We start from the raw sequence: 10,153 nt of genomic DNA, 5'->3' as shown, positions 1-10,153 counted from the left end.
GATTGTCTCTCCTTTTGAGGGAACGTCTTAGACGTCAGGAAAGGGTTATCCCTATCACTAGGGTACCATGGTCAATACACTCTAAGGTATACCCTTTGCGGGATCAACAATCCTCCACATCAATCAATCAAAGAATATAAATATAAACATTTCACACAAGCATGAACAAGAATTGACAAGTCATCGTATAGAAACAAAGTGAATCGACATAGTTCTACATCTCCATCGCATTACAAATACTCCCTAATCTTAGAAGAGGGTGTCTACTCCATTGTGGGGGAAGAACAACCCCAAAACATAAAGAAGAACATACTTACAACCCTTGATATGAGAAGGAAGGGAAGAAGCGATACTTGTCGAGGTTTCCGATGTCTTGGAGATGCCCCCTTGCTCTGGAGATAGACGGAACGTCGAGGGATGGCGGTGGATGAAGCTCTAGGGTTTCCCCCGAAGGAGAAAACCCTTTCCCAAGGAGAGGGACGAAGTCCTCGAACCAAAGATGCCAAGAATAGGGTTCTTGGCCCTTTTATACCTCCTCCAAGCCGCCCAGGAAAATCAGGATTACGGGGCATCCGGTAAAATGAGTTTTTCACCCATTAAACCAGGTTTTCTCATGATCTCCCCTGAATGAAAGTTGTAGCTATTGAAATTATCTTCAATCTGATACTTGGATCGAGCCCTGGTTCTAATCAACCCGAATGTTATGGTGGTTCGAAGTTTGGTCTGCGGTTTGGGCGGTGGTCCAGTTGAACCCGCGGTTGGGAGGCACGACCGTGCCATTTAGCATGGGAAAAAAATTCTTTCTCTCTGTTGGATCTGAAGAAAAGTTGTAGATCTTGAAGTCAGCTATGTTTTGGTATAAAGAACAGCCCGAAATGCCAACGGAGCACAAAGTTATGGCCAAATTACGATCTGTCTACAATCTGTCCAGAATTCAGCACCGCTCTGTTTTGGAATGACACGACCCACGTTCTTCTTCGCACAGCCGTGTGGAATCCACACGGCCTCACACGGTTTCCTCTCGGGTTGAGTCATATGGCCGTGCGAGGTTGCACGGCCATGGCCTTCTTCGTCTCTGTCGAGGTCACACGGCCGTGTGGATTCACACGGTCGTGACCTTTCTCTCCACTGGAATGTTGGCACGGCCGTGTGCTGCTTGGCCACTATCATGGGGGCACTGCCATGAATGTTTGCACGACCATACCTTGCTTGGCTACTGGTGGTGAGGCATGGCCGTGCAGGGTTGCACGACCGTGCTCTGATTCCTCTCTGGATTGGCCACACTGCTGTGCAAGGTTGCACGGCCATGCTCTCTTCTTTGTCCTGCTGCACCGACAATCACCGTTTTCGCTCCAAAAGTTATCCCTGTCAACACAAAACCAAATAAAGAGCAGATATCCGAACAAAAGAGTATATATGATGAATACATGCTAAAAGAGACGATCATGCAAGGAATATATATGTATAAAGCAAGTGAATGTGCGTCAAAACATGCATAAATGATCATACTATTTACACTCATTAATAAGACAATAAAATTAATGGATAAAATCTACTCTTACAAATGATTGAATTTGTATACGTCCACACTAACGTGGCATACAAAATTCACGGGGATTTTGAGGTGTTGGTCTTGACCAAATATTCTTGTGATTCTTAGGATTTCAAATATTTTTCAATCCCTTAGATGTTAGAGAATACACTTACTAGTCCCAAATTATAATGATTGAAAATAAAACTTGGGCACTAAGGTGGACTGTCTTCTCAGAAATGAGAATAATAAAGCTGTATTTTATTCATTAGTTGTTGAAACATGTTTAGTGGTGTTATCTACCAGTACCTAGTGTGTAGATACGGGAGCCACTGATCATATCTGCAATTCATTACAGGGGTTCCAGGAAACTCGACAACTATATGAAAGGGAAAATACCGTCTACATGGGCACTGCTAAAAAAAATAGCAGCTGTTGCAGTGGAAGATGTTTATCCTTTGATAGGAATAAAACATTGATTATCTTTATGTACCAAGTTTTAGAAAGAACTTGATTTCAATTTCTAAAACTATTTAAGGATGGATATTCTGTCTATTTTGATGACAAAGTTGTTGTCAAGAAAAATAAGGAAGTTATCTGTTCTCGTATGCAATACTACCACAATACAACAAAAGGAAATTAATAACGCATCTTCTAATTTTAATAAGAGAAAGCAATCTTCAAAAATGAACCAAACATATCTTTGATATCTAAGGCCAGGTCATATTAACTTGAGTAAGATTCAAAGGTTAATAGCCGATGGACTTTTGGGTTCATTGGTGGAGGAAAACATTCGAACCTGCGAGTCTTGCTTGGAAGGGAAAATGACCAAGATGCTTTTAAGACTAAGGGGTATAGAGCCAAAGATGTATTGGAGTTGGTTCATTCTGATTTGTACCTAGGACTATCCAGGCAAGAGGTGGTTTCAAATATTTTGTCTCTTTTAGACAACTATTCGAGATACGGGTACATTTACATGATGCGCCTCAAGTCTGAGTGCTTTGATGAGTTCAAAAAGTACAATGATGATGTGGAGAAACATCATGGTAAAAGTATCAAGACACTACGGTAAGATCGTAGTGGCAAGTACTTCTTAGGAGAGTTTAGAAGTCACTTATCAGAACTCAGGGATTCAATCCCAACTGACTGCACCTGGTACACCCCAACAGAATGGTGTGACAGAACAAAGGTATATGACTCTTATGAAAATAGTTAGATCAATGATGAGTTATTAAGAATTACCAAATTCATTTTGGGAATATGCTCTGGAAATAGCAGTGTACATTCTGAATATGGTACCTTCTAAGTCAGTACCCTCTACTCCCATAGAATTATGGAATGAGCGTAAGCCTAGTCTGAAGCATATTCGGATTTGGGATAGTCCAGCACGTGTGCTAAAGGGAGACACTGATAAGTTAGAATCATGTACAGAAGTTCGCCTGTTTGTGGGATATCCTAATGGAACGAAAGATGGTTTGTTTTATAATCCTAAAAATCAGAAGATCATTGTTAGCACCAATGCTCGATTTTTAGAGGAAGATTATGTAATGAACCATAAGCCCATGAGTGAAATTGTTCTAGAAGAAATTAGAGAGGACACGTCTGGTCTAGTACCAACAGTACAAGATGAAATATCACAAGAAACTGCAACACATGTCACAAATGATGCATAATTACAGACAGTGCCTCGTCGTAGTGGGAGGGTTGTGAGGCAACCTGAGAGATTCATGTTTTTGGGAGAGTCTTCGGACTTGATCCCTAGTGAACATGAACCTGATCCCCGGACATATGACGAAGCACTCCAAGATAAAGATGCAGTATCTTGGCAAAGAGTGATGAATTCTGAAAAGAATCTATGTATTCTAATAAGGTCTGGGAGCTTGTAGAACCACTAAATGGTGTAAAAACCGTCGGATGAAAGTGGATCTACAAAAGGAAAAGAGGGGCAGATGGGAAGGTGGAAACCTTCAAAGCAAGGCTTGTTGCGAAGTGGTACACTCAGAAAGAGGGAATCGATTATGAGGAAACTTTTTCGCTGGTAGTCATGCTTAAGTCTATCCGAATACTCTTATCTATTGCCGCTCATATGGATTTTGAGGTTTGGCAAATGGATGTCAAGACAACTTTCCTTAAACGGAAGTCTTGAAGAAAACATTCATATGAAGCAACCAGAGGGGTTTATTGCAAATGACAAAGAGCATCTAGTATGTAAGCTCAATCGATCGATTTATGGACTGAAGCAAGCTTCAAGGTCTTGGAACATCCGGTTTAATGAAGTAATCCAAGAGTATGGATTTATTCAGTGTCCGGATGAGTCTTGTGTATACAAGAAATGTGATGGAAACATGGTGGTATTTCTTGTGCTATACGTAGATGACATTTTGTTAGTTGGAAACAATATCAAAGTGTTATCGAAAGTAAAGGTATGGTTGTCCAAGCAATTCGATATGAAGGACTTGGGAGAATGTGTACATATTCTTGGGATCAAAGTAATAAGGGATTGCAAGAAAAGAATATTGTACTTATCCCAAGTTTCATATATCGATACGATCCTAGCTCGTTTTAGCATGCAAGACTCCAAGAAAGGTTTTCTACCTTTTAGGCATGGAGTATCTTTATCTAAAGAGATGTCTCCGAAGATATCAAAAGAGATAGAAGAAATGAAGGTAGTTTCTTATGCTTCAGCTATAGGAAGCCTAATGTATGCTATGTTATGCACGAGACCGGATATCTATTTTGCCATGGGCATGGTTAGCAGATATCAAAGTAATCCAGGATAGGGGCATTGGGCTGCTGTAAAGCATATATTAAAGTACCTGAGAAGGACTAGAGATTATATGCTGGTTTACCAAGTAGATGATTTGCTCCCTGTGGGTTACACGGATTTTGACTTCCAATCAGATAGGAACAATAGTAAGTCGGCCTCGGGGTTTTGTGTTTACTTTAGGAGGTAAAGCCATAACAATTGAAGAGTGTTAAGCATAAATGCTTTCCGGACTCCACCATGGAAGCTGAGTATGTGGCAGCCTCTGAGGCAACCATAGAAGCTGTATGACTCAGAAACTTCATGATGGACTTAGACGTGATTCCTGGTTTGCCCAAAAATTATTACAGTGAATTATGATAATAAGTGGTGTAGTAGCAAACTTGAAGGAACCACGAGCCCATAAGGCAAGTAAACACATAGAGCGCAAGTACCACCCAATACGAGACATCGTATAATGAGGAGAAGTTGTTGTCGCCTAGATTACATCAACGGATAATCTGGATCTTTTCACTAAGGCCCTTAACGCAAGAGCTTTTAATGGGCATATTGAGGGGATGAGAATCAGATGTATGGCAGGGTATATGGCAGCATAGTCTTTTAGTATAAGTGGGAGATTGTTGGAATGTATACTAAAAGCCTAGCTTTTTGTATAAATATTTATTTAGAAATAAGAATCACATTGGTCAAATGCCTACATTTATGCTAAGTATAGTTGTCCATTTAATTTATATTGTAGATAACATAGTGTGAGGAGACACACAGAAGATCATGTTATCAGATCCTTATAAATTATAAATAGTAGTTCACAACCAGGATGGAATGGACAAACCATTGGAGTGGTTGTAGTGTAATTTGGTATTATTTTATCTAGACTATAAAATTACACTAGTACACTATGAGTGTATTGAGCAGGACCATATGAGGTAGTTTCTTTTTATACTGACTATATAAGAGAACAAAACCTCTATTATTATGAAAGTGCATGCTCTTAATCGTGATATAATAACAAGCACGTATATTTAATATTTTTATTTCTTTGATTTATCAAAGGGTGCGATTTAGCTCGTTAAATCAATATGCTCGATAAGTTGGGAAATGATATTATTTATATAGTGTGTTGTTGATTATAGAATGAAACTGTGTCCTAGTAAACTAGGTTGATGATGCCCCCTTGAGGAGCTCATATGGATTGTCATGTAAACCCTGCAGGTGGACCTAGTCTGGCATGACAATGAAGTTGAGTGGTACTACTCTTGGAGCTAGATATTAATTAAGTGAGTTGTCAGTAACTCATTTAATTAGTGGACATTCTATATATTAAACACAGGGAGATTAATGCACTCATAATAAGAAGGAGCCTATAATGTAATTTAGGATTGGTGCGGTAGTTCAATAATAACTCTTTAGTGGTATGAGTTATTATTGATGAACTTGAGCTGAGTGTTTGTGGAAAACACAGGATATTGGATCTTTTGAGAGCATGAAACAAAAAATGAGATGAAGCGGTAACCACTCACAGTGATCTCCCGAAGAAATCGCAACTAAAGACGTCGATCGATGAACAGGCTGCCGTTGTCGGAAGCACGATCACGGGGCAACCGGAAAGCACTTCAAAGTTCACGGGCCAAATCCCAGCCTCTGGATGTTCTCCTTTGCTCGACCAAAACACCTCACAGCTTCACTTGCTCCTCTGATCACCTTCTGTTGTGCTCTCTACTCTTGTCTTCTCAAAGGCTTGGACAGACTTTTATAAGAAGACTAAGGAAGACGAAGGGGAAAGGATGCCCCTTCATCTCCTTGGCGTTTGTAGCAAAGAGAGAAACGAAGGGAAACCGTGCCCCTTCGTCTCCAGTAATGCCCAACATCTCCCAGTCGTCTAAGTCAATCCATAAGGTTATATGGTCACATAGACCATGTCAGTCACATAGACTACAAGGTGATCATATCACAAAGACCAGAGCAAAATTAGTCACAAAGACCAAATAAGTCACGTAGACTTTATGAGGATCAAGTCACGAAGACGAGAGCAAAATTAATTAGTCACAAAAACCAAATAAGAACATTCATTCCATATATTAGGGAAAATGGTTCGTGCAACAACAAGCACATTGAGCATTCAACTGCTAAGAAGATTGTCACACCTTACATAGCTGCTCCATAGAACGAATCAGAGACATAAATGTCCATAGAACGAATCAGAGACATAAATATGACTTGCCTTTATCCCAGATTAAATTATTTACATCATTATGAACATCTCTAATCCCTCATATTGACTATATGTCAAGAGCATGTTCAACATCTCCAATCAAACAAATTATTCACAATTACATTTTATGTACTAAACTAAAAATGTAACTGGTACCAATGAATAAATGTCACAGATGTAAATCAATCTTAATCTTCCTTTTTAGCTAGAATCTATTCATTCTAATCAGTCGCTTTCCTAGTTATGTTCCATAGACCGAATCATCCATAGCCAATAGGAAACATGCTAAAGTAGCAGACACTGATTAAAACTTCAAGTAGATAGCACTACAACAGAAACATTAAAAGACAACGGTTAAAAATCATTGTCGTAGGCCCTTTAAAACTGTTGTAATTGGCAGTGTTGTTAAAAGTGGGGGCTATGACAACGATTTTAAACCGTTGTCTTTGAATGAAAAGACAACAGTTTTGTAACGGTTTTAAACCGTTGTCTTTGAATAAAAAGATAACGGTTTAAAACCGTTGTTGTTTAGAGTATTTTTATTAACATTGCCAGTTTACAACCATTTTTGGGGCTACAACAACGATTTTTAACCGTTGTCTTTGAGGGTGATAGACAACAACAACGGTTTTAAATCGTTGTCTTTTAAATTATTATCTTTTAATACCAATATATCATATTTCAATATAAATATATAATAAAGAATCATAATCACAAAAGAAAGAATATTTCCCATATCAATGTCATTCAAAATGTTACTTATACAAAAATTACAATCACAAAAGAAGAAACATGTCTAATATTCAAATAAAATTTATCCCAATACAAATAAACTTCATTTACAACTAATGAACAATAGTCAAAAGACTAGAAACTTGTGATGGTGGTTCATGCCATGTAGGATTGCAAGTAATTATTATCAACCCAAGCCCCATCACAATCTTCAACTTGTAGAATTTCATTGGACTCCTCTTTCTCACTTGCTAATTCTTCCATGTCAACCTTTTCCAACATTCTAGATTTTTGTGAAGCAAAGTTTGTGAGCAAAGCACCAAAAATAAAAGGGAAGAATAGAATACCTGTAGAAGACGTAAAACAAGGTTGATAGCTAAAATTTAGAGAAATGTAGTTGCTATAACCACAATAACAGATTTGATAAATCATATACTCTTCAAGTACACCATTCATATTGATAAATAAAATCATAACATAAAAGCTTACATGTAGAGGTGGTGGTGTTTTGGCATAATAACATGTTGGACTGCAGTACTCAAGCTCCCCCTTGGTAGGCTCATCAGACCATGGAGAACCCCATTCATATCTTGTAGAGGTCTGCAATTATTGAGGCTGTCAACTTCCAAACTATTGACAATTAGCAAATTCCAAATACTGTTCTCTGTCAATTAATTCGTAAAAAAAAAAAAAAACTAATACATTTTATTTTATTTTTCACTAATACAATAATCTCCACAGCTGAATAGATGCTTTATATTGCCCATTAATTATCCTTTTGTGCTGCTTGGGAAATTTAATTACAGAGCTAAAAAAGCCAGTGGGTATTTGTAGAAGAAAGTATCCATTCCAATACTAGGAGTAATGCTAATCATCCACCCTAAGCAACTTCATTTTTTTTATTATAGATAAATGAAAATTTCTTTACCAACCAGGAAAAGAAATTAGAAAAGGTAGTTTAAAGAGAGGGTTACCTTGTCCTCAAGAAGCTTAGAAGAATAAGTTCTATCATCACTTCCCTGCAAGTTAGCGACTTCAATCAACCTCTTGATAGTTATCTTCTTCCAAGCTAATTGATGATGTATATCATTGAATGGAAGCTAGATGTAGCTTTCAGCTTTTAATTTGCTTCAGCAGAATATGCTCGAAGGGTTGGTTCATTGCACAAATATGCCTCCTTTTTGCCATGTCGAGTGCCCTATGCTTACCATCTACCATTGTCTCAATCCATGACAAAAAGGGACCGTCACCATTTGGCTCTTCTAAATGGGTCACTTAGTGGCTGTGGCTTTCAGTGATGATGTAGAAGAGCCACTAAAAGCCATGCATGCTCTCGTGCATTTGGTTCCTGAAGAGGACAAAGTGCCAAGTTAGTTCCATCACTTTGATGCCAAACTTTATCAATCCCAAATTCATTTCTTTCACACATCTAAGATTTGAGCATATTCTCTTTTCCTAGTAAGAACAAGAGTTTTTTTTCCTGGTCTTATATATCAGATGAAGCAATCCAAAATTGGGTTTTGGGTTCTGAAAAGACATGAACAAACTTGAGTGTGTTGCACCAGTTTATATATTTTAGCTGCTGTGAGACAGATACATTGAGAACATATAGAATTCAACAAGATCCAACAATGCGTCAAAGTAAAAACATGACTTTACTAGTTTCTGCTAGTTACTCTTTTACTAATAACTAATTTCTCCCCCATATTTGCCTCATGTATCACTAATTCTCCGACTTTTACAGGAATGGAGCCTACAGAAGTTGTACAGCTCTCTATTGCATATAGGCAGATAAGTACTTTGAGATAGAGGTTTGACCATTTTGATTGGTGTTTTGTTGTAACTTTTGCAAGATGTTGCAAGCGTATTCCTTGTGGTTGTTCAATGGGTAACTTTTCCTAATGGGTAAATGAGATTAACAAAAGGAATAAGGTTCACTTCTGGCTGTTGTGAAGAAACATACTTGAGCTAACTATGCACTAGAGCTTATTTTATGGTAAATGAATAAAAGTACAGCTATGGTTCAAGAAGTTCGTGGCCTTTTGGATGTAATGTTACTTATTCTTTGGTTCATTTGCTGCCACTTGACACCTACAATGGTGTTAAAAGGCATGGCCAATTCTCAGTTGTATACACACAGACATTACTATGATTCCACTTGACACCTATCATTCTGATGAATAATCCAACTACTTACAGGGATCTTCCGCAGGTCCTTTTCTTGCATTTCCTGTCTCACTTTGTCTATACTAAAATTCTCGAAATAAAATTCTCGGATGCTGGAGATGCCCGCCACTGGTGCCTCCATTTATATAAAAGCAGCTTCTCCTAGTTCTTAAAACAATGCTTCATTACATATGGTTCAAAAATTCAAAGATTCTTATAAACCAATTGATTGCAAAATACTGACAAATAGAACCTATAGTCATTTTAAAAAACAAAGACAATTTTGAGAAGGAAAACAAAACTTAGCATACCATCCCGTTCATCAGTGAATGAGTAGCAATGTGACAAAACAAAAATCACCACCAGACAAACCCACAAGATAACCTTTGAATTCATGTCATTCACTTAGGCAAATATCACCATGAAACATCAAGCTTCCAATTCTGATGAGATAAACAAAGCAACAAGTACTAGAATTAGAACAGGTTGATAGGGGTAAAAAAAAAAAAGGTTGAAATTTTGTTACTGCATTCAAGATGCTTAATTTTCTGTTTCAAACTTAAATAGAGCAACTGAAGAGGAAAAACTTTAAAACAACAAAGCTACACCATTCGTCACCAGAGGAATGTTCTTTACATTGTTAACAACTCGCATATACAATACTTTTTTTCCACTTGTAGTAACTTAAAAAATAAAATAAAAGGAACCTAACTCTTCCTCTCCTAATCGATCTCCACGCTACTCGTTA

The 10,153-nt window shown here is 37.8% G+C and overlaps 1 long non-coding RNA gene across 1 annotated transcript; it reads right to left on the bottom strand.

The window, feature by feature from the left end:
- Positions 1-7,443: 7,443 nt before the first annotated feature.
- LOC122005856 lies at positions 7,444-8,432 on the bottom strand. Its single transcript, XR_006118563.1, has 3 exons — positions 8,214-8,432; positions 7,729-7,839; positions 7,444-7,586 (listed from the first exon to the last, which is right to left on the bottom strand). It is a non-coding gene; the product is annotated as an uncharacterized LOC122005856 (long non-coding RNA).
- Positions 8,433-10,153: the final 1,721 nt, after the last annotated feature.

This window comes from Zingiber officinale, chromosome 1A (genome assembly GCF_018446385.1).
Source record: "Zingiber officinale cultivar Zhangliang chromosome 1A, Zo_v1.1, whole genome shotgun sequence".
Taxonomy (NCBI): domain Eukaryota; kingdom Viridiplantae; phylum Streptophyta; class Magnoliopsida; order Zingiberales; family Zingiberaceae; genus Zingiber; species Zingiber officinale.
The sequence above is the reverse complement of the archived record's forward strand: the minus strand, read 5'-3'. Positions and strand labels throughout refer to the sequence as shown.